The sequence below is a fragment of the Mesocricetus auratus genome, unplaced genomic scaffold (genome assembly GCF_017639785.1).
Source record: "Mesocricetus auratus isolate SY011 unplaced genomic scaffold, BCM_Maur_2.0 Super-Scaffold_100030, whole genome shotgun sequence".
NCBI lineage: Eukaryota > Metazoa > Chordata > Mammalia > Rodentia > Cricetidae > Mesocricetus > Mesocricetus auratus.
Window position 1 is genome coordinate 4,035,637 of NW_024429211.1, and position 25,567 is coordinate 4,061,203.

At 34.5% G+C, this 25,567-nt stretch overlaps 8 non-coding genes across 8 annotated transcripts; all 8 read left to right on the plus strand.

Annotated features, from left to right (window-relative positions):
* Nucleotides 1–806: 806 nt before the first annotated feature.
* Nucleotides 807–872, plus strand: LOC121135057. The gene has a single exon (XR_005872248.1). It is a non-coding gene; the product is annotated as a small nucleolar RNA SNORD109A (small nucleolar RNA).
* Nucleotides 873–2,781: 1,909 nt separating this feature from the next.
* LOC121135027 lies at nucleotides 2,782–2,846 on the plus strand. The gene has a single exon (XR_005872220.1). It is a non-coding gene; the product is annotated as a small nucleolar RNA SNORD109A (small nucleolar RNA).
* Nucleotides 2,847–4,762: 1,916 nt separating this feature from the next.
* Nucleotides 4,763–4,828, plus strand: LOC121135005. Its single transcript, XR_005872198.1, has one exon. It is a non-coding gene; the product is annotated as a small nucleolar RNA SNORD109A (small nucleolar RNA).
* A 1,943-nt stretch (nucleotides 4,829–6,771) lies between these two features.
* LOC121135023 lies at nucleotides 6,772–6,836 on the plus strand. The gene has a single exon (XR_005872216.1). It is a non-coding gene; the product is annotated as a small nucleolar RNA SNORD109A (small nucleolar RNA).
* A 1,925-nt stretch (nucleotides 6,837–8,761) lies between these two features.
* On the plus strand, nucleotides 8,762–8,827 carry LOC121135019. The gene has a single exon (XR_005872212.1). It is a non-coding gene; the product is annotated as a small nucleolar RNA SNORD109A (small nucleolar RNA).
* A 1,906-nt stretch (nucleotides 8,828–10,733) lies between these two features.
* Nucleotides 10,734–10,798, plus strand: LOC121135035. Its single transcript, XR_005872228.1, has one exon. It is a non-coding gene; the product is annotated as a small nucleolar RNA SNORD109A (small nucleolar RNA).
* A 10,861-nt stretch (nucleotides 10,799–21,659) lies between these two features.
* Nucleotides 21,660–21,725, plus strand: LOC121135009. The gene has a single exon (XR_005872202.1). It is a non-coding gene; the product is annotated as a small nucleolar RNA SNORD109A (small nucleolar RNA).
* Nucleotides 21,726–23,664: 1,939 nt separating this feature from the next.
* LOC121135021 lies at nucleotides 23,665–23,729 on the plus strand. The gene has a single exon (XR_005872214.1). It is a non-coding gene; the product is annotated as a small nucleolar RNA SNORD109A (small nucleolar RNA).
* Nucleotides 23,730–25,567: the final 1,838 nt, after the last annotated feature.

A 25,567-nucleotide genomic window follows, 5' to 3' on the forward strand; every position in this document is an offset into this window, starting at 1 on the left:
TCTGGCCTCCTTTCTATTAACACATTCTCATTATCATCTTACCCCAGGTAAGGAGGGAGACAAAATGTATTTTGCTATATATCCCCTATAATCCCTGTGATTGTGGACAGGTTTCTCTATCCAATTAAGCAAGACACAGTAGTCTGAACAAAATTCCAGTCAGTGTATTCTTTATTTCTATTTGGTTGCAGGTTGTAATTGCAATGGCCTCTTACCTTTCAAGTTGGAGGCGTGCATTGATTACTATTTATTAGAAGATGTTTTTTTACATTATTGATGTTTTCTTAATTATTTTAGGATTTTATTTATTTTTGTGATACCTATTTTCAATATTTCAAATTTAGTGCCATAAAATCCATGTGAACTTCCTTTTTTTAGGGACAATGCTGGCCAATTAGACATGGATTGTTTTTTTGCTCATGTATTCCTTAAGGTGATAAAACCTATGTGTTCAGCAACTCTATTTAGAACATGAGAAAAAAGCCAGCTGCTCAGTGATGACAATTAATTTCAAAGTCAAAGCCACTATCTACTCTTGCATTCTGTTATATTGGAAGCACACATGAATTAAAAGAAGGCTTATCCAGTTGCTAGAATCTCGGTGTTAGGTACAGTGTAGTACACTGGAACTCTTGTTTGGAATGTAAAACTCTTATTTGATCTGCATCATGAAGCCTGTCATTTTGTATATAACATTCCAGAGTAAGACTCATATTATGGTTACTTTTTTCAATTTTGATTTTAAGTATTTTTATGTATTTTGTCAAATATAAGTATTTGAAATTTTAAAAAAAGAGGGCTTATCTGGATCAATGATGACAAGAAGTCTCTGAAAATGGTGATCAACTTGTAACTATGCCAATCTGATCTCCAGATGGTAGGTCCTCTTGACAACAGTGATGTTTCCCCGAAGTGGCAACCACTCTTCAATTTTGAAGTAGAAGCGATAACTGTGCAGAATGGCTTATTCTCCCAAATTTTATGTGAACAACATTTTTTGGTGTAGCAAAATTGTCTCAGAATTTGATACATCACTTTATGTTACACTAACAATTGTACTAACAAAAAAACTATCCAGCAAGTTTTTAAATCATTTACAAAGGCCCAATAGAATTAAAGAACTAAAATATGTGGAAGCAGTGAAATCATAACTAAAGATCTCATGGCAATTCTCTATGACTTTCCAAAATTGGGGAAAACAAGAGGAGATTCAAGTATTCCCTGCCACTATCACTGAAATTTTCAGAGATGACAGTTTGTTACTCCTTCCTCCAATTACCACAATGCGATATAATTTCCCATGATGCTAGCATATTTTTTATTCTGTAGTAAAAATTGTACATACCTTGATGGCAGCAGCCATTTCACCATCCATGGACAACGTCTATCCACATCCTCATTGTGACAGAATAAGCACCAACATTTTACTTTCATTGTAACATATGGAGAATATTTTCCTTTTTTGAATATGAGGTACCCAGCATAAGAGAAGTGTTTGTCAAAAAGTTGGGAAGAAAGATATTACAATTTTATAAAGTCTGTATTTAATGAAGATCATATTGCATACTCAAATATTTTCTATTCCAAAATGATACAAGCCAACTTGCACAAAGAACTTCATTCAGATACATGCATCTGGAGAACACTCCCATTACTAGCCGGAACAAGATAGTTGCACACTAACCTTAGAGAAGTAAGCAGACAGACTCCGTTTCTCAATTGTCACACTAATCAAACACAAACCCTAATATCAGATTCATTGAAATTCATCAAAATAAAAATGAAAGAATAATTTCTTTATGCGTCATGGAGACACCATTAAAGGAAGACTGTTATAGCAATGACATTTTTAGAATAATTATGTGAACATAGCAATTTTTAAAGACAGGAACCTCAATAGAGATCCTTGTCGTAGTCTAGTGCTAATCTAAACATTTTTCACACAGTAACCATCATTGGAATACAAGTTTGCAGTGCACATTTGATGTACTTAAGAAAATGCCTTCCTTTCATAGAATAAAAACTTACCTTCTCATTTACATATCAAATTGCAGAATATTTTGTAAAATATATGCATTAGGAATGACAACTTGAATGTGGTTTCTGTGCAAGGATTCATAACCAACCTATGCAATAAACCCAGTTATGGTATAAACCAAAGGAAATAGTGCGTTACTTGTATTATAATATTAACAGAAATATAAAAAACAGCCTTGGGCCTCCTTTCTTTAACCTATTCTCATTATCATCTTACCAGAGTTATGGAGGAAGTCAGAACAAATGTATGTTTGTCATAAATGCCCTGTAATCTCTGTGTTTGAGGACAACATGCTCTATCAAATCAATGAAATTTTTTTCTGTTTTGCCTCAGGTTGGAATTGCAAATGCCTCTTACCTTTCAGGCTGGAGATATAAGCATTGACTAATATTCACTAGAGGAATTATTTTTACATTCCTGATGTGTATTTTTATTTTTGTGATTTTTTCATTTTTATGTTTATAAGGCATTCAATATTTGAACTTTAGTACCATAAAAATGATGTCAATATTCTTTTTCCTAGCAATAATGATTGTGAATTAGACATGAATTTTTTCTGCTCACGTGTTTTAAAATGCTGAAACCTATTGTGTTAATTCTGTATGTAGTTTGTAACTATATTTAGAACTTTAGCTATAAGCCAGCTGCCCAGTTGTGACCATTCATTTCAAAGTCAATGCCACAAGCTATTCCAGAGTAACCATTGCATTGGAAACACACGTATGTTAAAAGAGGGCTCATCTGGATCGATGATGACAACATGTCTCTGAGGACGCTGATCGACCTGACCTATGCCACTCTGAGCTCCAGTTGGGAGGTCCTCTTGACAAAAGTGATGTTTCCCCAAAAGTGGCTAGCACTCTTCTATTTTGAAGAATAAGAGATAACTGTGCAGACTGGCTTTGTCTCCCAAATTTTATGGTAATGATATTTTTGTGTGTCACAAATGTGTCTTATAATTTGATTCATCACTTTTTTTACACTATGTGTTATACCAACAGCAACAACATGTACAGTACATTTTTAAGCCATTGAGTAATGCCAGACTGAAATGTAGAACTAAATGTAAAGAAAGCAGGAAATCGTAACTAAGTATCTACAGATCCCTGCCTTGTGACTTTCCCAAATTGGTGATAAAGAAGAGATTGTAGGATTGAATTCAACCATTATTTAGCAGCATATCAGAAATCACAGTTTGAAACTCCTGACCCAATTATCAGCAATGGGATATAATCTTCAATTTTGCTAGAATATTTGCTAATTTGTAGTTAAAATTGAACATATCATGAAGGCAGGAGCTATCTCACCACTCTGACACCATTTCAATCCACTTCCACGCTGTGACAGAAAAAGCACCAACATTTTACTCTTATGGTAACATATAGAGAATATTCTTTTTTCTTTTAATATGAGATGCATTTCACAAGAGAGGTGTTTGTCAGAAAAGTTGGGAAGAATGAACCTTAATTTTTTTGTATTGTGTTAACTTATTGAAGAGAATTTTGCATACTCACAAATTTTCTGTTCCAATCAGACACAATGCTGAATTGCACAAAGAACCTCACTCAGATACATGCATCCAGAGGATACTCCTATGATTACACAGACCTCCATAATTGCACACTTAACTTAGAGATTGAAAGAGAAACATTCTTTTTCTTAGTTGTCACACTGATCAAGCACAAACCCTATATTCAGATTCATTGAAATTCATCCAAATGAGGAGGAAATAATAATGTTTTTATGTTTCACTGAGTGACCATGAAAGGAAGTCTTTAGCAGCAATAACATGTGTAGAATGAATATGTGCGCATAATAATTGTTTTTGGAAAGGAATCCCAACAGAGAAACTTTCCATAATATAGTGCTCTGGTACACAGATCTCACACATGAACCATCATTGGATTCAAGGTTGCAGTATATTTTTATGCTCCTATTGAAAACGCCTCTTTCATAGAATAAATCCTTACCTCCATATATACATGCAAATATTTTAAAATATCTGTGTTAATGACATCTAGTACATCATCGCTGTGCCTGGCTTCAGCACAACCCCAAGTAATAACCCCAATACCAAAGGAACTACTGCCTTACGTATACTTTAATATGGACAGAAATATCACACAGAGCTTTTGGCCTCCTTTATATTAACACATTCTCATTATCATCTTACCCCAGGTATAAAGGAAGTCTGACAAAATGTATTTTTGCTACATACCCCCTATAATCACTGTGTTTGTGGACAACTTGCTCTATGTAATTAAGTTAACACAGTAGTCTTGACAAAACTACAATCAATGAATTTTTATTTCTATTTTGTTGCAGGTTATAGTTGCAGTTGTCTCTAACCCTTCAGGTTGGAGAGGTAAGCATTGATTACTATTTATTAGAGGATGTCTTTTTCCATTATTGATGTTTTTAAATTTTATTAGGATTTTATCTATTTTTTGTAATACCTATTTTCACTATTTCAAATTCAGTGCCCTAAAATTCATGGGAATTTTCTGTTTTTTAGCAATAATGTTGGTCATTTTTTTCTCCACATGTGGGCTTTATAGTGATGAAGACTATATGTTATTTCTGTTTGTTGTTCAGTAACCCTATTCAGAACCTTGGACATAAGCCAGCTGCACAGTGATGACGATTTATTTCAAAGTCAAGAAACTATCTATTCTAGCTTTTTGACATATTGGAAACACACATGAGTTAAAAGAGGGCTTATCTGGATCAATGATGACAAGAAGTCTCTGAGGACGGTGATCGACTTGTAATTATGCCAATCTGAGCTCCAGGTAGTAGGTCCTCTTGACAACAGTGATGTTTCTCCAAAGTGGCAAGCCCTCTTCCATTTTGAAGCATAAGAGATAACTGTGCAGAAAGCTTATTCTCCCAAATTTTATGCTAACAACATTTTTTGTGTGTTGCAAACTTGTATTATAATCTGATGCATCACTTTATGTTACACTATCAATTATACTAGCAGAAAAACTGTACAGCAAGTTTTTCAACCATTTACTAATGCCCAATAGAAATAAATAAATAAAAGATGTGGAAGCAATGAAATTATAACTGAGCATCTCAGGGCAATGCCATGTGACTTTCCAAAACTGGAGAAAAGGAGGAGATTGAAGGATTCCATGCCACTATTACTGAGAATTTCATTCAACACAATTTGCCCTTCCTTCCACTAATTAGCACAATATGCTATAAATTCCCATGATGCTAGAATATGTGTTTATTCTGTAGATTAAATTGAACATATCTTGGTGGAAGCGTCCATCTCAACATCCAGACACCCCATGAAACAACTTCCTCATTGTGACAGAATAAGCACCAACAACTTACTGTCATGGATAACACTGTCCTGTTTTGAATATTAGTTACACAGCACAAGATATGTTTTTGTCGTAAGTTTGGAGAGAAAGATCTTCCATTTTTTAGAATATCTGTGTTTAATGAATATCATATTACGTACTCACACCTTTTCCATTCCAAACAGATACAAGCCGACATGCACAAAGAATTTCACTCAGATCCATGCATCTGGAGAACCACTCTCATTATAATCTAGAAGTAGATAATTGCACACTAACCTTAGAGAAGCAAGCAGACACACTCAGTTTCTCAGTTGTCACACTGATGAAACACATACCCTGAATTAAGATTCGTTGAAATTCATCCAAATAAAGATGATACAATAATTGCTTTATGTTTAATTGAGACACCAATAAAGGAAGACTTTAAGATCAATGACATTTGTAGAATGAATATGTGAACATTGTAATTTTAATGGATGGAAATGCAATAGAGGACCTTGTAATAGTCCAGTGCTAATCTACACAAATCTCACACAGAAAACATCATGGGAATTCAAGGTTGCAGTGTGCTTTTGATGTTCTTATAGAAAATGCCTTCCTTTCAGAGAATAAATACTTACCTTCTCATTTACATGTCAAATTGCAGAATATTTTGTAAAATGTATACATTAGGAATGGCATCTTGAATGTGGTTTATGAGCAAGGATTCAGCTCCTCAATATGCAATAAAGCCAGTTAGGGTACACATAAAGGAACCAGTGCCTTTCATGTATTTTAATATTGACAGAAATATAACAAACTGATTTGGGCTTTCCTTCTATTTATATATTCTCATTATCATCTTACGCCAGTTATGGCGGAAGTCAGACCAAATATATGTTTGGTATAAATGCTCTGTAATGTCTGTGTTTGAGGACAACTTGCTATATCAAATTAATCTAGAAACAGCAGTCTGGGAAAAATTCAAATCATTGTATTTTTTACTTCTATTTTGCTGCAGGTTGCAATTGCAAATGCCTCTTACCTTTCAGGCGGGAGGGGTAAGTATCGAATAATAGTTATTATGGAAACTATTTTTCCATTCTGGATGTGTATTTTTACTTTTTTAGGTTTTTAAAATTTTTTTTGTTAATACTGACTTCAATATTTCAAATTTAGTCCCATAAAATCCATGTCAATATTCTATTTACTAGGAATAATGCTGGCAAATTTGACATGAATAATTTTTTCTGCTCCTGTGTGATTTAGATCATGAAACCTATTTGTAAATTCTGTATGTCTTTTGTAAGACTATCGAGAACCTGAGCTATAAGCCAGCTGCACAATCATAACCATGCATTTCAAAATCAAAGCCAAAGAACGTTCCAGAGTAATCATTGCATTGGAAACACACTTGAGTTAAAAGAGGACTCATCTGGATCGATGATGATAACATGTCTCTGAGGACGCTGATCGACCTGACCTATGCCACTCTGAGCTCCAGTTTGGAGGTCCTCTTGACAACAGTGATGTTTCCTTAATGTGGATAGCACTTTTCCATTTTGAAGCATAAGCGATAACTGTGCAGACTGGCTTTATATCCCAAATTTTATGGTAACCATTTTTTTGTGTTTGGCAAAAGTGTCTTATAATTTGATTCATCCCTTTATTTTACACTAACTGTAATACAAACAGCAACAAAGTGTCCAGGAAATTTTTAAGTGATTGATTAATGCCAAACTGAAATGTAGAACTAAATATTGCAGAAGAAGTGAAATGGTAACTGAGCATCTACAGAGCCCTGAAGTGTGACTTTCCAAAAATGGAATAAAATAAGAAATTGTAGGATTCCATTCCACCATTACTGAGCATATCAGAAACCATAGTTTGCACCTTCTGTTCCAATTACGGGGAATTGGATGTAAACTTCCATTTTTTAGTATAGGTGCTATTCTAAAGTTAAAACATATCATGATGGCAGAAGCCATCTCTTCATAAACAAGCCACATCAATCCACTTCCCCATTGTGACAGAATAATCCCAACATTTTACTCTCATGGGAACATATTTAGGATATTGCTCTTTTTTTAATATAAGGTGCATTTCCCTAAAGAAGTGTTTGTCAGAAAAAATTTGGGAAGAATGATCTTCATTTTTTTATATTGTGTTAATTTAATGAAGAGAATTTTGCATACACATACCTTTTCCAATCCAATTAGATACAATGCCATATTACACAAAAACTTCACTCAGATACATGCATCCAGGAACACTTCCATGATTACAAAGACCTCCGTAGTTGCACAATTAACTTAGAGATTGACACAGACATATTCTGTTCCTCAGTTCTCACACTGATCAAACACAAACCCTATAATAGTATTTAATGAAATTCATCCAAATAGAAGAAATAATAATGTGTTTATGTTTCCCTGAGTCTTCATGAAAGGAAGTCTTTAGTATCAATGACATGTGTAGAATGAATATGTGCACATAAAATTTTTATTGGAAAGGAATCGCAATAGAGAACATTGGCATTATCTAGTGCTATGGTACACAGGTCTCACATATAAACCATCATTGGAAATCACGGTTGCAGTACACTTTTCATGTTCTTATTGAAAATGCCTTTTTTCATAGAATAAATTCTTACTGCCACATATATATGTCAAATATCTGTATTGGGAATGACATCTAGAACACCATTGCTGTGTGAGCCTTCCTCACAACCCCAAGGAATAAACCCAGGGAAGATACATATCAAAGCAACTACTTATTTAAATATACAAAAATATGGACAGAAATATCACAAAGAGCTTCTGGCCTCATTTCTCTTAACAAATTCTCATTATCATCTTACCCCAGGAATAGAGGAATTCAAACAAAATGTATTTTTGGTGTACATACCCTATAATCTCTCTGTTTGTGGACAACATGTTCTATCAAATTAAGCTAGACACAGTAGTCTGGACAAAACTCCAATCAATGAATTTTTATTTCTATTTTGTTGCAGGTTGTAGTTGCTGTTGCCTCTTACCCTTCAGTTTGGAGAGGTAAGCATTGATTACTAGTTATTAGATGATGTCTTTTTCCATTATTGATGTGCGTTTTAAATTTTTTAGGATTTTATCTTTTTTTGTAACACCTCTTTTCATTATTTCAAATTTAGTCCCCTAAAATTCATGGTAATCTTCTTTTTTATGAATAATGCTGGCCAATTAGGCATGCATCATTTTTTCTGCTCATGTAAGCTACAACGTGATGAAGCCTATATGATAATACTGTTTGTGGTTCTGAAATCCTATTCAGAAACTTAGACATAAGCCCCCCTGCATAGTAATGACAATTTATTTCAAAGTCAAAGCCACTATCTATTCTAGCTTTCTGTTATATTGGAAACACACATGAGTTAAAAGAGGACTTATCTGGATCGATGATGACAAGAAGTCTTTGAGGACGCTGATCGATATGTAACTATGCCAATCTGAGCTCCAGGTAGTAAATCCTCTTGACAACAGTGATGTTTCCCCAAAGTGGCAAGCACTCTTCCATTTTAAAGCATAAGAGATAATTGTGAGGAATGGCTTATTCTCCCAAATTTTATGCGAAAAACATTTTTTGTGTTGCAAAATTTTCTTGTAATTTGATACATGACTTTATGTTACACTAAAAATTACAATAATAGAAAAAACTGTCCACCAGTTTTTTAAACCATTTACTAATGCCAGAAAGAAATGAAGAACTAAAAGATGTGGAAGCAGTGAAATCATAACTGAGCATCTCAGTGCAATGCCCTGTGACTTTCCAAAATTTGGGAAAAGAGGAAATTGAAGGATACCCTGCAACTATTACTGAGCATCACAGAGATCACAGTTTGCTCTTGTTTCCTACAATTACCACAATGGGATATAATTTCCCATTATGCTACAATATATTTTATTCTGTAGTTTAAATTGAAAATATCTTCATGGCAGCAGCCAACTCACCATCCAGACACCCCTAAGCAACTTCCTCATTTTGACAGAATAAGCACCAACATTTTACTATCATGGTAAAATATGGAGACTATTGTCCTCTTTTGAAAATGAGATACACATCACAAGAGATGTTTTTTTCAAAAGGTTGGGAAGAAATATCGTCCAATTTTATAATGTCTGTATTTAATGAATATCATATTGCATACTCACACCTTTTCCATTCCAAACAGATACCAGCCGATTTTCACAAAGATCATTGCTCAGATCCATGCCTCTAGAGAAAACTCCCATTATTTGCTAGAACATGATAATTGCATGCTAACCTTAGAGAAGGAAGCAGGCACCCTCCGTTTCTCAGTTGTCACACTGATGAAACAAAAACACTAATTTCACATTCATTGAAATTCATCCAAGTAAAAATGAAAAAATATTTTATGTTTCATTGAGACACCATTATAGGAAGACTTTAAGGGAAATGACATTTGTAAAATGAGTATGTTACATAGCAATTTTTAATGACTAGAGCTAATTTACACATTTCTCATACAGAAACCATCAAGGGAATTCCAGGTTGCAGTGCACTTTTGATGATCTTAAGAAAATGACTTCCTTTCATTGAATAAAACCTTACCTTCTCATTTACATGTCAAATTGCAAAATACTTTGTAAAATATATGCATTAAGAATGACATCTTGAATGTGGTTTCTGTGCAAGGATTCAGCACCACCCTATGCAATAAACTCAGTTATGGTACACTCCAAAGCAACTAGTGCCCTACTTGTATTATAATATTGACAGAAATATAACATACAGCTTTGGGCCACATTTTCCTTAATATTTTCACATTATCATCGTACCACAGTTATGGTGGAAGTCAGACCTAATGTATGTTTGGTATAAATGCCCTGTAATCTCTCTGTTTGAGGACAACATGCTCTATCAAATTAAGCTAGAAACTGCAGTATGGACAAAATCCCAGTCAATGTATTTTTTATTTCTGTTTTGCTGTAGGTTGGAATTGCAAATGCCTCTTACCTTTCAGGCTGGAGGGGTAAGCATTGACTAATATTTGTTGCAGGAATTCTTTTTCCATTCTTCTTGTGTATGTATATTTTTAGAATTATTTTTATTTTTATGTTTATACTGACTGCAGTATTCTAAATTAGTTACATAAAATCCATGTCAATATTCTCTTTCCTACGAATAATGCTTGCAAATTTGACGTGAACAATTTTTCTGCTCATGTGTGCTTTAAAATGGTAAACCTCTGTGTTATTTCTGTATGTGGTTTTTAACTATATTCAGAACCTGAGCTATAAGCCAGCTGCCCAGCCGTGACCATTAATTTCAAAGTCAAAGCCACATGCTATTCCAGCTTGACCCTTGCATTGGAAACACACTTGAGTTAAAAGGGCTCATATGTATCGATGATGACAACAATTCTCTGAGGATGCTGAGTGACCTGTACTATGCCACTCTAAGCTCCAGATGGGAGGTCCTCTTGACAAAAGTGATGTTTAACCAAATTGGCTAGCACTCTTCCATTTTGAAGTATCAGAGATATCTGTGCTGACTGGCTTTTTCTCCCAAATTTTCTGGTAACGATTTTTTGTGTGTGACAAAAGTGTCTTATAATTTGATTTATGACTTTATTTTACACCAAGTGTAATAAAAACAGCACCAAAATATCCAGCAAATTTGAAAGCCATTGACTAATTGCAGACCGAAATATAGAACTAAATGTTGTGAAAGCAGGAAATCGTAAATGAGCATCTACAGAGACCTGCCATGTGACTTACCAAAATTGTGGATAAAGAAGGATAGTAGGATTGAATTCCAACGTTACCGAGCAGCATATCAGAAACCACATGTTGCACCTGCTGACAGAATTATCAGCAATCTATGTAATCTTCCATTTTGCTAGAATATTTGCTAATCTATATTTAAAGTTGAATATCATGATGATAGCAGCCATCTCACAATTCAGACACCACATCATTCCACTTTCACATTGTGACAGAATAAGCACCAACATTTTACTCTCATGGTAACATATGAAGAATATTATTTTTTCTTTTAATATGGCGTTCATTTCAAAAGAGAAATGTTTGTCAGAAAAGTTGGGAAGAATGAATTTTAATTTTTTGTATTGTGTTAATTTAATGAAGAAAATATTGCACAATTACACAATTTCCGTTCCAATCAGATACAATGCTGCATTGCACAAAGAACCTCACTCAGATACATGGATCCAAAGAGCACTCCCATGATTACACAGACGTCCGTAGTGGCAAACTTAACTTAGACATGGAAGCAAACACATTCTGTTTCTAACTTCTCACACTGATGAAAAAAAACTATAATCAGATTTATTGAAATTCATCCAAATAAAATGAAATAATAATATGTTTATGTTTCTTTGAGTGACCATGAATGGAAGTTTAGGTGTAATGGCATGTGAAGAATGAATATGTGCACATAAAAATTTTTAATGAAAAGTAATCTGTCTCAATAGAGAATGTTGCCATAATCTTGTGCTATGGTACACAGTTATCAGACAGAAACCATCATTGGTCTGCAAGTTTGCAGTACACTTTTCATGTTCTTATATAAAATGCCTTTGTTTTATACAATAAATTCTTGCCTTGTCTTTTACATATCAAAATGCCAAATATTTGTAAAATATCTGTGCTATGCATGGCATCTAGAATGCCATTGCTTTCTGAGTCTTCAGCACCACCACAAGCAATAAATCCAGGGAAGATACCAAAGGAACTTCTGCCTTCCCTGTACTATATTAATGACAGAAATATCGCAAAGACATTCTGGCCACCTTTCGCTCAACACATTGTCAGTATCATCTTACCCAAGCTATGGAGGAAATCAGACCAAGCATGTTTCTTATATAAATGTGCTATAATCTCAGTGTCTGAGGACAACTTGATCTATCCAATTAAGCCAGACACTGTAGGCTGGACATACCTCCAAACAATGTGTTTTTTATTTCTATTTTTTTGCTGGTTGGAATTTCAATGGTCTCTTACCTTTCAGGCTGGAGAGGTAAGCATTGATAAATATTTATTAGAGGATGTCTTTTTCCATTATTGATTTTTTTATTTATTTCAGGATTTTATGTGTGTTTGTAATACCAATTTTCCATATTTCAAATATAGTCTCATAAAATGCATGCAAATTTTCTCTTTCTTACATATAAAGCTGGTCAATTAGACATGGATCATTTTTATGCTCATGTATGCTTTAAGATGATGAAGCCTATGTGTTAATTCTATATGTGGTTCAGTTCCTCTATTCAGAACCTGAGCAAATAGCCAGATACACAGTGATGACCATTGATTTCAAAGTCAAAGCCACCAGCTATTCCAGTTTCCTGATTGCCTTAAAACACACATGAGTTAAAAGAGGGCTTATCTGGACTGATGGTGTCAAGTACTCTCTGAGTAAAGTGACCTACTCATAACTATGCCAATCTGAGCGTCAGATGGGAATTCCTCTTGACAACAGTGATGTTTCCCCAAACTGGCTAGCACTCTTAAAATTTTGAGGTATTATAAATAAGAGTGGAGCATGATCTTTTTCTCCCATATTTTGTGTGAACAATTTTTTGTCGCAATATTGTCTAATGAATAGATATTTCACTTTATGTAACACTAAATGTAATACTAACATCATCGAACTGCCTAGCAAGTTTTTAAGCCATTGACTAAAGCAAGATTAAAATAAGAAACTACAATATGTGTAAGCAGTGAAATCATAACTGAGCATCCCAAAGGCCCCGTCCTGTGACTTTCCATGATTGGTGAAAAGAAGAGATTGTAAGATTCCCTGCCTACTTTAATGAGCATTTCAGAGACCACAGTTTGCTCCACCTTCCTTCAGTTATCAGCAATGTGATATAATTTTCCCTGTTGCCAGATGTTTGGTATTCTATTATGTAAATTGAACATATTTTGTTGCCAGCAGCCATATCACCATCCAGACACCCTATGAATCCACTTCCACATTGTGAGAGAGTAATCACCCACATTTTACCATCATGGTAATATATTGAGAATGTTTTACTTTCTTGAATATGAGGTGTACGACACAAGAGAATTGTTTGTCATAAAATTTGTGATGAATAATCTTCAGTTTTTTATATTTTGTGAATTTAATGAATAGAATATTGCATACCCACACATTTCCATTCCAAACAGATAAATCGCCGAATTTCACAAAGAACATTACTCAGATCCATGCATGCGTACAACACTCCCCTGATTACAGAGACCTAGGTGGTTGCACACAGACCTTACAGAAGGAAGCAGACACTCCGTTTCATATTTGTCATGATGATGAATCTGTAACACTATATCCAATTTTATTGAGATTGATCCAAATAAAGATGAAAGAACACTCACACCGAGACACCATGAAAGGCAACCTTTAGGAGCAATGACATGTCTTAGAATGAATATGTGCACATAACACCTTTAAAGAAAAGGAACGTTATTAGAGAATCTTGCATTAGTCTAGCGCTAATGAACACAGGTCTCACACAGAAACCAACATGGGAACTAAAGTTTGCAGTGAAATTTTCTTGTTCTTATAGAAAATGCCTTCCTTTCATAGAATACTTACCTTTAATTTACATGTCAAAATTCAGAACATTTTACATAATATCTGAATTAGAAATGGTGTCTAGAATGCAGGTGCTGTGCAAGGCTTCAGCACCACCCTATGCAATAAACTCAGTGATGATACACACCAAAGGAACTAGTGCCTTACTTGCACTATAATATTGTCAGAAATATCTCAAAGGTATTCTGGCCTCCTTTCTCTGCACACATTCTCATTATCATCGTACTGCAGTTATGGAGGAAATCGGACCAAATATATGTTTGGTATATATTCACTATAATCTCAGTGTTTGAGGACACTTGCTTTATCCAATTAAGCTAGACTCTGCAGTCTGGAAAAAATTCCAATCAATGTATTTTTTATTACTTTTTTGTAATTGCAATGGCCACTTATGTTTCAGAATGGGGAAAGCACTGATATATATCTTCTCCAGGATGTCTTCTTCCTTTATTGATGTGTTTTTTTATTTTTTAGAATTTTATGTATTTTGTTAAAGCTGTCATCAATATTTTAAATTTAATCCCATAATATCCATGTGAATTTTCTCTTTCTTAGGAATAACGCTGGTCCAAAGCCATGGATTATTTTTTCTAATCATGTATGCTTTAAGATAATGAAGCATATGTTTTCACTCAGTATGTGGTTCATTAACTCTATTGAATCCTGTGCGATAAGCCAGCTGCACAGTCATGAGCATTAAATTCAAAGTCAAATCCATTAACTTTTATGTTTTCCCAAATAATTGGAAACACACTTGAGTTAGAAGAGGACTTTTCTGGATCGAGGATAACAACAAGTTTTTGAGAACTGTGATTTTCTTGTACCTATGCCAATCTGAGCTCCAGATTGGAGGTGCTCTTGACAACAGTGATGTTTCCCCAAATGTGGCAAGCACTCCCCCATTTTGAAGCATAAGAGATAAGGGTGCAGACTAGCTTTGTCTCACAAATTTCATGGTACAATTATTTTTGAATGGCAAATGCATATTGTAATCAGATTCATTTCTTTATGTTACACTAACTTTAACACAAACAGCAAAAATATTGTCCAGCAAGTTTTTCAGCCATTGACTAATGACAGACTTAAATAAAGAGCTAAAATAATGGAAGCTGTGAAATCATAACAGAGCATATCATGGGCCCTGCTTTATGACTTTCCAAAATTGGGTAAAAAGAAGAGATACTAGGTTTCCCTACCACTATTGCCGAGCATTTCACATACCACAGTTTGCTGTTCCTGTGCCCAGTTACCAGCAATGGGATGAAATTTTCAATATAGCTAGAATATGATCTATTCTATTGTTCAAATTGAACGTATCTTGATGGCATCAGCTATCTAACCATCCAGACACCACTTAAATCCACTTCCTCATTGTGAAAGCATAAGCACCAATAGTTTACTGTCATGATAACATATGGAGTTTATTTTTCTGTTTTGACTGAGGTACACAGCAAAAGAGAAGTGTTTGTATGAAAATTTGGGAAGAATGATCTTCAATTTTTTATATTTTATACTCATACATTACAGGTTCCAAATGGAAACAACTCGGAATTGCTCAAAGCACTTCATATCTATGAATTTGAGACACACCTCCTGATTACACAGACCTAGGTAGTTGCACAGAAACCACAGAGAATTAAGCTGAAATACTCAATTTCTCAGTTGTCACACTGATGAAACAGAAACCCTATACACAAAATCATTGAGATTCACTCAAGTAAAGATGAAAGAACATATTTCTTATGTTTCACTGATATACCATGAAAGGGAATTTTAGGCACATAACATGTGTTAAATGAATATGTGCAAATATCAATTTTAAAGAAAAGGAAACTCATTAGAGAACCTTGCCCTAGTCTAGAGCTAATGTACATATTTCACAAACAAAACACACCATGGGAATTGAAGTTTGCAGAGCACTTTAACTGTTCTTATAGAAAATGCCTTCCTCTCATAGAGTAAATTCTTACCTTTTCATTTATATATGAAATTGCCGAATTTTTTTAAATACCTGTGATAGGAATGGCATCTTGGACTCTGTTTCTGTGCAAGGCTTGAGTATGTTCCCTATCAATGAACCCAGTGATGATACACACCAAATGAACTCATGCCTTGCATGTACTATAACACTGACAGAAATATTAATACATTCTCTTTATCATCTTACACCTTGTAGGGAGCAATTCAGACTAAATGTGTCTTGGTATAAATGCCCTATAATCTCTGTGATTTAGGCCAGCTTGCTCTATCAAATCAAGATAGACACTGTAGTATGGACAAAACTCCATTCAAGATATTTGTTATTTCTATTTTGTTGCAGGTTAGAACTTCAAATACCTGTTGTCTTTCAGGTTTCTGTTGACATGTACCAAAAAATTAAAACACCTACATGCACAAAGAACTTCACTTAGATCCATGCGCCCTGACAACACTACCTTGAGTATTCATACCCAGGTGGTTTCACACAGATCTTAGAGAAGGAAGCAGACACATTCCATTTCTCATTTATCATAATGATGAAACACAAATATTATACTCAGAAACACTGATATTCATGCAAATAAAGAATAAAGAATATTTTTTATGTTTTACTGAAACACCATGAAAGGAAGTCTTTAGGAAATATGACATGTGTACAATGAATTTGTGCACATAACAATTTTTTAAACTGTTTTTTTTTTGGTTTTTCAAGACAGGGTTTCTCTGTGGCTTTAGAGGCTGTCCTGGAACTCGCTTGTAGTCCAGGCTGGTCTCGAACTCACAGAGATCCACCTGCCTCTGCCTCCTGAGTGCTGGGATTAAAGGCGTGCACCACCAATGCCCGGCTGCACATAACAATTTTTAATGGAAAGAACCTCAATGGAAAACCTTGCCAAGGTCTAGAGCTAATGCACACATTTCTCACACACAAAAGATCATGGGAATTCAATGTTGCAGTGCACTTTTCATGTTCTTATAGAAAATGCCTTCCTTTAATAGAAGAATTTCTTACCTTCTCATTTCTATCTAAGATTGCTGAATATTTTGTTGAATATCTGCATTAGGAATGGCATCTAGAACATGGTTGCTGTGCAAGGCTTCAGCACAATCCAATGCAATAATCCCAGTGATGACACATACCAAAGGATCTAGTGCCTTACTTGCAGTATAATATTGACAGAAATATCACAAAAACTTCAGGCCTCTTTCTTTTAACACATTCTCATTATCATATTACCCCAGTTATGGAGGAAGTCAGACCAAATGTATGTTTGGTATAAATGCCATATAAATATTTCTATTTTGTTTCTAGTTGGAATTGCAGTGGCCTCTTACCATTTAGGCTGGAGAGGTATTCATTGATTAATATTCATTACAGGATGTCTTTTTCCATTATTGATGTGTTTTTTTAGATTTAGTAAATTATTTGTTAAAACTGACTTCAATGTATCAAATTTAGCCCCATAAAAAACCTGTGAATTTTCTGTTTCTTAGGGATAATGTTGGTAAATAAGTCATGGAACATTATTTCTGCATGTTTCTGCTTAAATTTGATCATGCGTATGTGTTAATGTTGAATGGGGTTCAGTAACTCTATTCAAAACCTGAGCAATAAGCAAGCTGTATAGTTGTGACCATTCATTTCAAATGCATAACCACTAGCTATCCCAGCTTTCCCATTGCACTGGAAACACACATGAGTTAAAAGAGGATTGATCTGGTTCGATGTTGAGAACAAGTCTCTGAGGACAGTGATGGACATGTAACTATGCCAATAAGAGCTTCAGATGGGAGGTACTCTTGACAACAGTGATGTTTCCCCTAAGAGGCTAGCACCCTTCCATTTTGAAGCATAAGTTATAAATGTGGAGACAGGCTTCGTGTCAAAAATTTCATGTGAACAATGAATTTTTTGAGGCAAACCCGACTTATACCTTGATTCATCAGTTTATGTTACACTAACAGTAATACTAGCAGCAACAGACTGTCCATCTAGTTTTTAAGCTATTGACTAATGCCTGAATGAAATAAAAAACTAAAAGATGTTGGAAGCAGTGAAATACTAACTGAGCATCTCAGGACAGTGCCCTTTGACTTTCTAAAATTGTGAGAAAAGGCAAGATAGTAGGATTCCCTGTCACTATTACTGAGCATTTCAGAGATCACAGTTTGCTCTTCCTTCCCCCAATAGACACAATTGGAAATAATTTCCTATGATGCTAGAATACTCTTTATGCTGTAGACTAAATTGAGCGTATCTTGATGGCAGCAGCATTCTCACTATCCAGACACCCCGTTAATCCACTTCCTCATTGTTACAGAATAAGTACCAACATTTTATTATCATGGTAACATATAGAGAATATTGTCCTCTTTTGAAGATGAGGTACACAGCACAAGCGATGTGTTTGTCGAAAGGTTGGAAAGAATGATCTTCCAATTTTATAATGTCTGATTTTAATGAATATCATATTGCATGCACACACATTTTATATTTCATAGAGATACAAGCCAACTTTCACATAGAACTTCACTCAGATACATGCATCTGGAGAACACTCCCATTATTACCAAGAACTAGATGAATGGACGCTAACCTTATTGATGGAAACAGACACACACTGTTTCTCAGTTGTCCCACTGATGAAACACAAATTGTAATTTCAGATCCATTGAAATTCATCCAAATGAAGATGAAAGAATATTTTCTTTATGTGTCATGGAGACACCATTAAAGGTAGATTTTAAGAGCAATGACATTTTTAGAATGATCATATGTACATAGCAATATTTAAAGAAAGGAACCTCAATAGAGATCCTGTCATAGTCTAGTGCTAATCTACATATTTCTCACACAGTAACCATCATGGGAATACAAATTTGCAGTGCACATTTGATATTCATAAGAAAATGCCTTCCTTTCATAAAATAAAAACTTACCTTCTCATTTACATGTCAAATTGCAGAATATTTTGCAAAATATATGCCTTAGGAATGACATGTTGAATGTGGTTTCTGTGCAAGAATTCAACACCACCCTATGTAATACACCCAGTTATGGCATACACCAAAGAAGAAGTGTGTAACATGTTTTATAATATTGACAGAAATATAACAGTTTTCTGCCTCCTTTCTCTTAATATATTCTCATTATCATCTTACCACAGTTATGCAGGACGTCAGACCAAAAGTATGTTCATTATATATACCCTGTAATATTTGAGTTTGCAGGCAACATACATTATCAAATTAAGCAAAAATATTGCAGTCTGTACAATATCCCAGTCAATGATTTTTTTCTGTTTTGCAGCAGGTTGGAATTGCAAATGCCTCTTACCTTTCAGGCTGGAGATATAAGCATTGACTAATGTTTATTAGAGGAATGCTTTTTCCATTCCTAATGTGTATTTTTTATTTTTTAGGATTTAAAAAATTTTTTGTTTATACCGACTTCAATATTTCGAATTAAGTGCCATAACATCCATGTCAATATTCCCTTCCTAGCAATAATGCTTGAAAATTAGACATGAATTTTTTTCTGCTCATGTGTTTTAAAATGGAGAAACCTATGTGTTAATTCTGTATGTGGTTTGTAAATATATTAAGAACCTGAGATATAAGCCATCTGCCCAGTCGTGACCATTCATTTCAAAGTCAATGTCAAAAGCTATTCCAGTGTAACCATTACAGTGGAAACACACATGAGTTAAAGAGGGTTCATCTGTATCGAAGATGACAAGTCTCTGAGGACGCTGATCGACCTGACCTATGCCACTCTGAGCTCCAGTTGGGAGGACCTCTTGACAACAGTAATGTTTCCCCTAAGTGGTTAGCACTCTTCCATTTTGAAGCATAAGAGATAACTGTGCAGACTGGCTTTGTCTCCCAAATTTTATGGTAATTATTTTTTGTGTGTCGCAAAAGTGTCTTATAATTTCATTCATCACTTTTTTTACAGTATGTGTAATACCAACAGTAACAACATGTCCAGTACATTTTAAAGCCATGAACTAATGCCAGACTGAAATGTAGAACTAAATGTAATGAAAGCAGGAAATCATAACTAAGCATCTACAGAGCCCTGCCGTGTGACTTTCCCAAGTTGTTGATAAAGAAGAGATTGTAGGATTGAATTCCACCGTTCTTGAGCAGCATATCAGAAACCACAGCTTATACCTACTGACTCAATTACCAGCAATGGGATGTAATCTATTTTGCTAGAATATTTGCTAATATGTAGTTAAAATTGAACATATCATGAAGGCAGGAGCTATCTCACCACTCTGACACCACATCAATCCACTTCCACACTTTGACAGAATAAGTACCAAAATTTTACTCTCATAGTAACATATGGAGAATAATCTTTTTTCTTTTAATATGAGGTGCATTTCACAAGAGAAGTGTTTGTCAGAAAAGTTGGGAAGAATGAACTTTAATTTTTTGTGTTAATTTAATGAAGAGATTTTTGCATACTCACAAATTTTCCGTTCCAATCAGATACAATGCCGAATTGCACAAAAAAACGCACTCAGATACATGCATCCAGAGAACACTCCCATGATTACACAGACCTCCGTAATTGCACACTTAAACTAGAGATTGCAAGAGAAACATTCTGTTTCTCAGTTGTCACACTGATCAAGCACAAACCCTATATTCAGATTTATTGAAACTCATCCAAATAAGGAGGAAATAATTATATGTTTATGTTTCACTGTGTGACCCTGTGAGAATGTCTTTAGGAGCAATAATATGTGTACAATGAATATGTGCACATAAAAATTGTTTTTGGAAAGGAATCCCAACAGATAAACTTTCCATAATATAGTGCTCGGGTACACAGTTCTCACAGATAATCCATAATTGGAGTAAGTCAAGTTTGCAGTATAATTATCATGTTCTTATTGAAAACGCCTTCTTTCATAGAATAAATTCTTACCTACACATATACATGTCAAATAGCCAAATGTTTTAAAATACCTGTATTAAGAATGACATCTAGAACATTATTGCTGTGTCAGGCTTCTGCACAACCCCAAGTAATAAACCCTGGGAAGATACATACCAAAGATCTACCTTCTTATCTATACTATAATATGGACAGAAATATCACAAAGAACTTCTGGCCTCCTTTCTCTTAACACATTCTCGTTATCATCTTACCCCACTTATGAAGGAAGTCAGACAAAAAGTATTTTTGCTGTATATCTCCTATAATCACTGTGTTTGTGGACAACTTGCTCCATCCCATTAAGTTAAACAAAGTAGTCTGGAAAAAACTCCAATCAATAATTTTTTTATTTCTATTTTCTTGCAGGTTGAAGTTGCAATTGCCACTAACCCTTCACGTTGTAGAGGTAAGCATTTACTACTATTTATTAGAGGATGTCTTTTTCCATTATTGATTTTTTTTTAATTTTTTGAAATTTTATCTTTTTGTAATACCTATTTTCACTATTTCAAATTCATTCCCCTAAAATTCATAGTAATTTTCTCTTTTTTATGAATAATGCTGACCAATTAGGCATTCATCATTTTTTCTGCTCATGTAAGCTTCAACGTGATGAAGCCTATATAATAATACTGTTGTGGTTCTGAAACCCTATTCAGAAACTTAGACATGAGCCGCTGCATAGTAATGACAATTTATTTCAAAGTCAAAGCCACTATCTATTCTATCTTTCTGTTATATTGGAAGCACACATGAGTTAAAAGAGGGCTTGTCTGGATCGATGATGACAAGAAGTCTCTGAGGACGCTGATCAACCTGTAACTATGCCAATCTGAGCTCCAGGTAGTAGGTCGTCTTGACAACAGTGATGTTTCCCCAAAGTAGCAAGCCCTCTTTCATTTTGAAGCATAAGAGATAACTGTGCAGAATGGCTTATTCTCCCAAATTTTAAGTGAACAACATATTTTTGTGTGTTGGAAACTTGTCTTATAATCTGATGCATCAGTTTATGTTACACTATCAATTATACTAAAGAAAAAATGTCCAGCAAGTTTTTCAAACATTTACTAATGGCCAATAGAAATACAGGTCTAAAAGATGTGGAAGCTGTGAAATCATAACTGAGCATCTCAGGACAATGCCCACTGACTTTCCAAAATTGGAGAAAAGGAGGAGATTGAAGGATTCCATGCCACTATTACTTAGAATTTCATTCAACACAATTTGCTCTTAATTCCACCAATTACCACAATGATATAAATTCCCATAATGCTAGGATATTTGTTTATTCTGTAGTTTAAATTGAACATATGTGGATGGCAGCGACCTTCTCACCATCCAGAAACCCTGTCAAACCACTTCGTCATTGTGACAGAATAAGCACCAACATCTTACTATCATGGATAACATATGGAGAATATCGTCCTTTTTTGAAGATGAATTACACAGCACAAAGATGTGTTTGTAGAAAGGTTGGAAAGAAATATCTTCCATTTTTTAGAATGTCTCTATTTAATGAATATCAGATTGCATACTTACACCTTTTCCATTCCAAACAGATACAAGCCGACCTGCACAAAGAACTTCACTCAGATCCATGCATCTGGAAAACACTCTCATTATTACCTAGAACTAGATAATTGCACACTAACCTTAGAGAAGTAAGCACACACACTCAGTTTCTCAGTTGTCACACTGATTGAACACAAACCCTGAATTCAGATTCGTTGAAATTCATCCAAATAAAAGGAAAGAATAATTTCCTTATGTTTCATTGAGACACCACTAAAGGAAAACTTTAAGACCAATGATATTTGTAGAATGAATATGTGAACATAGCAATTTTAATGAAAGTAACCTCAATAGAGAACCTTGTCCTAGTCTACTACTAATCTATCCAAATCTCACAAAGAAACCATCATGGGAATTCAAGGTTGCAGTGCACTTTTGATGTTCTTATAGAAAATCCCTTTCTTTCATATAATAAATACTTACCTTCTCATTAACTTGTCAAATTGAAAAAGTTTTCTAAAAAGTATGCATTAGGAATTACATCTTGAATGTGGTGTATATGCGAGGATTCAGCACCACCCTATGCAATAAAACCAGTTATGGTATACATCAATGGAACTAGTGCCCTTCTTGTATTATAATATTGACAGAAATATAAAAAACAGCTTTGGGCCTCCTTTCTCTTAATATATTCTCATTATCATCTTACAACTGTTATGGAAGAGGACAGACCAAATATATGTTTGGTGTAAATGCCCTGTAATCTCTGTGTTTCAGGACAACATGCTCTATCAAATTAAGCTAGAAACTGCAGCCTGGACAAAATTCCAATCATTTTATTTTTTATTTCTGTTTTGCTGCAGGTTGCAATTGAAAATGCCTCTTACCTTTAAGAGGTAAGCATTGAATAATATTTATTATAGGAATTATTTTTCCATTCTTGATGTGTATTTTTATTTTTTTAGTTTTTTAAATTTTTTTGTTAATACTGACTTCAATATTACAAATTTGGTTCCATAAAATCCATCTCAATATTTTTTCCTATGAATAATGCTGGCAAATTAGACTTGAATAATTTTTTCATCTCTTGTGTAATTTAGACCATGAAACCTATTTGTCAATTCTGTCTGTGTTTTGTAACTCTATTCAGAACCTGAGCTATAAGCCAGCTTCATAGTCATGACCATGCATTTCAAAGTCAAAGCCAGAAAGTTTTCCAGTATAACCATTGCATTGGAAACACACTTGAGTTAAAAGAGGACTCATCTGGATCGATGATGACAACATGTCTCTGAGGACGCTGATCGACCAGACCTATGCCACTCTGAGTTCCAGTTGTGAGGTCATCTTGACACCAGTGATGTTTCCCCAAAGTGGATAGCACTGTTCCATTTTGATGCATATGTGATAACTATGCAGACTGGCTTTTTCGACTTAATTTTATGGTAACCAGTTTTTGTGTGTGGCAAAAGTGTCTTATAATTTGATTCATCGCTGTATTTTACACTAACTGTAATACCAACAGCAACAAAGTGTCAAGCAAATTTTTAAGGGATTGATGAATGCCAGACTGAAATGTAGGACTAAATGTTGCAGAAGAAGTGAAATAGTAACTGAGCATCTACATAGCCCTGAAGTGTGACGTTCCAAAACTCGAATAAAAGAAGAAATTGTAGGATTCCCTTCCACCATTACTGAGCACATCAGAAACCAAAGTTTGCACCTCCTCACCCAATTACCGGGAATGGGATGTAATCTTCCATTTTGCTAGAATATGTGCCATTTTGAAGGTAAAATTGAACATATCGCAATGGCAGAAGACATCTCCTCATACACACTACCACATCAATCCACTTCCCCACTGTGACATAATAATCACAACATTTTACTATCATGGGAACATATTTAGGATATTGCTGTTTTTCAATATAAGGTGCAGTTCCCAAAAGAAGTGTTTTTCAGAATAAATTTGGGAAACATGATCTTCAATTTTTTATTTTGTGTTAATTTAATGAAGAGAATTTTGCATACACCTACCTTTTCTAATCCAAATAGATACAACGCCGTGTTACACAAAAACTTCACTCAGATACATGCATCCAGGAACAATCCCATGATTACAAAGGCCTCCATAGTTGCACACTTAACTTAGAGATTGACACAGATATATTCTGTTCCTCAGTTGTCACACTGATCAAATGCAAACCCTATACTCATAGTCATTGAAATTCATCCAAAAAGATGAAATAATAATGTGTTTATGTTTCACTGAGTATCCATGAAATGAAGTCTTTAGGATCAATGACATGTGTAGAATAAACATGTGTACATAAAAATTTTTATTGGAAAGGAATCGCAATAGAGAACCTTGGCATAATCTAGTGCTCAGGTCTCACCATCATTGGAATTCAAAGTTGCAGTACACTTCTCATGTTCTTATTGAAAATGCCTTCTTTCATATAATAAATTCTAACCACCACATATACATGTCAAATACAGAAATATTTTAAAACATCTGCATTGTGAATTACATCTAGAATGCCATTGCTGTGTGAGCCTTCAGCACAACCCCAAGCAATAACCCAGGGAAGATACATACCACAGCAACTACTTCTTTACCTATACTATAATATGGACAAAAATATCACAAAGAGCTTCTGGCATCCTTTCTCTTAACACATTCTCATTATCATCTTACCCCAGGAAAGGAAGAATTTAGACAAAATGTATTTTTGCTATATATCCCCTATAATTGCTGTGTTTGTGGACAACATGCTCTATCCAATTAAGCTTGAAAAAGTAGTTTGGACAAAACTCCGATCAGTGAATTTTTTATTTCTATTTTGTTGCAGGTTGTAATTGCAGTTATCTCTTACCCTTCAGGTTGGATAGGTAAGCATTGATTACTATTCATTAGAGGATGTCTTTTTCCATTATTGATGTGATTTTTAATTTTTTAGGATTTTATCTTTTTTATAATACCTTTTTTCACTCTTTCAAATTTAGTCCCTTAAAATTCATGAAATTTTCTCTTTTTTAGGAGTAATGCTGGCCAATGGGACATGCATCATTTTTTCAACTCATGTAAGCTTTAATTTGATGAGCCTATATGATAATTCTGTTTGTGGTTCTGAAACCCTATTCAGAAACTTAGACATAAACCACCTGCAC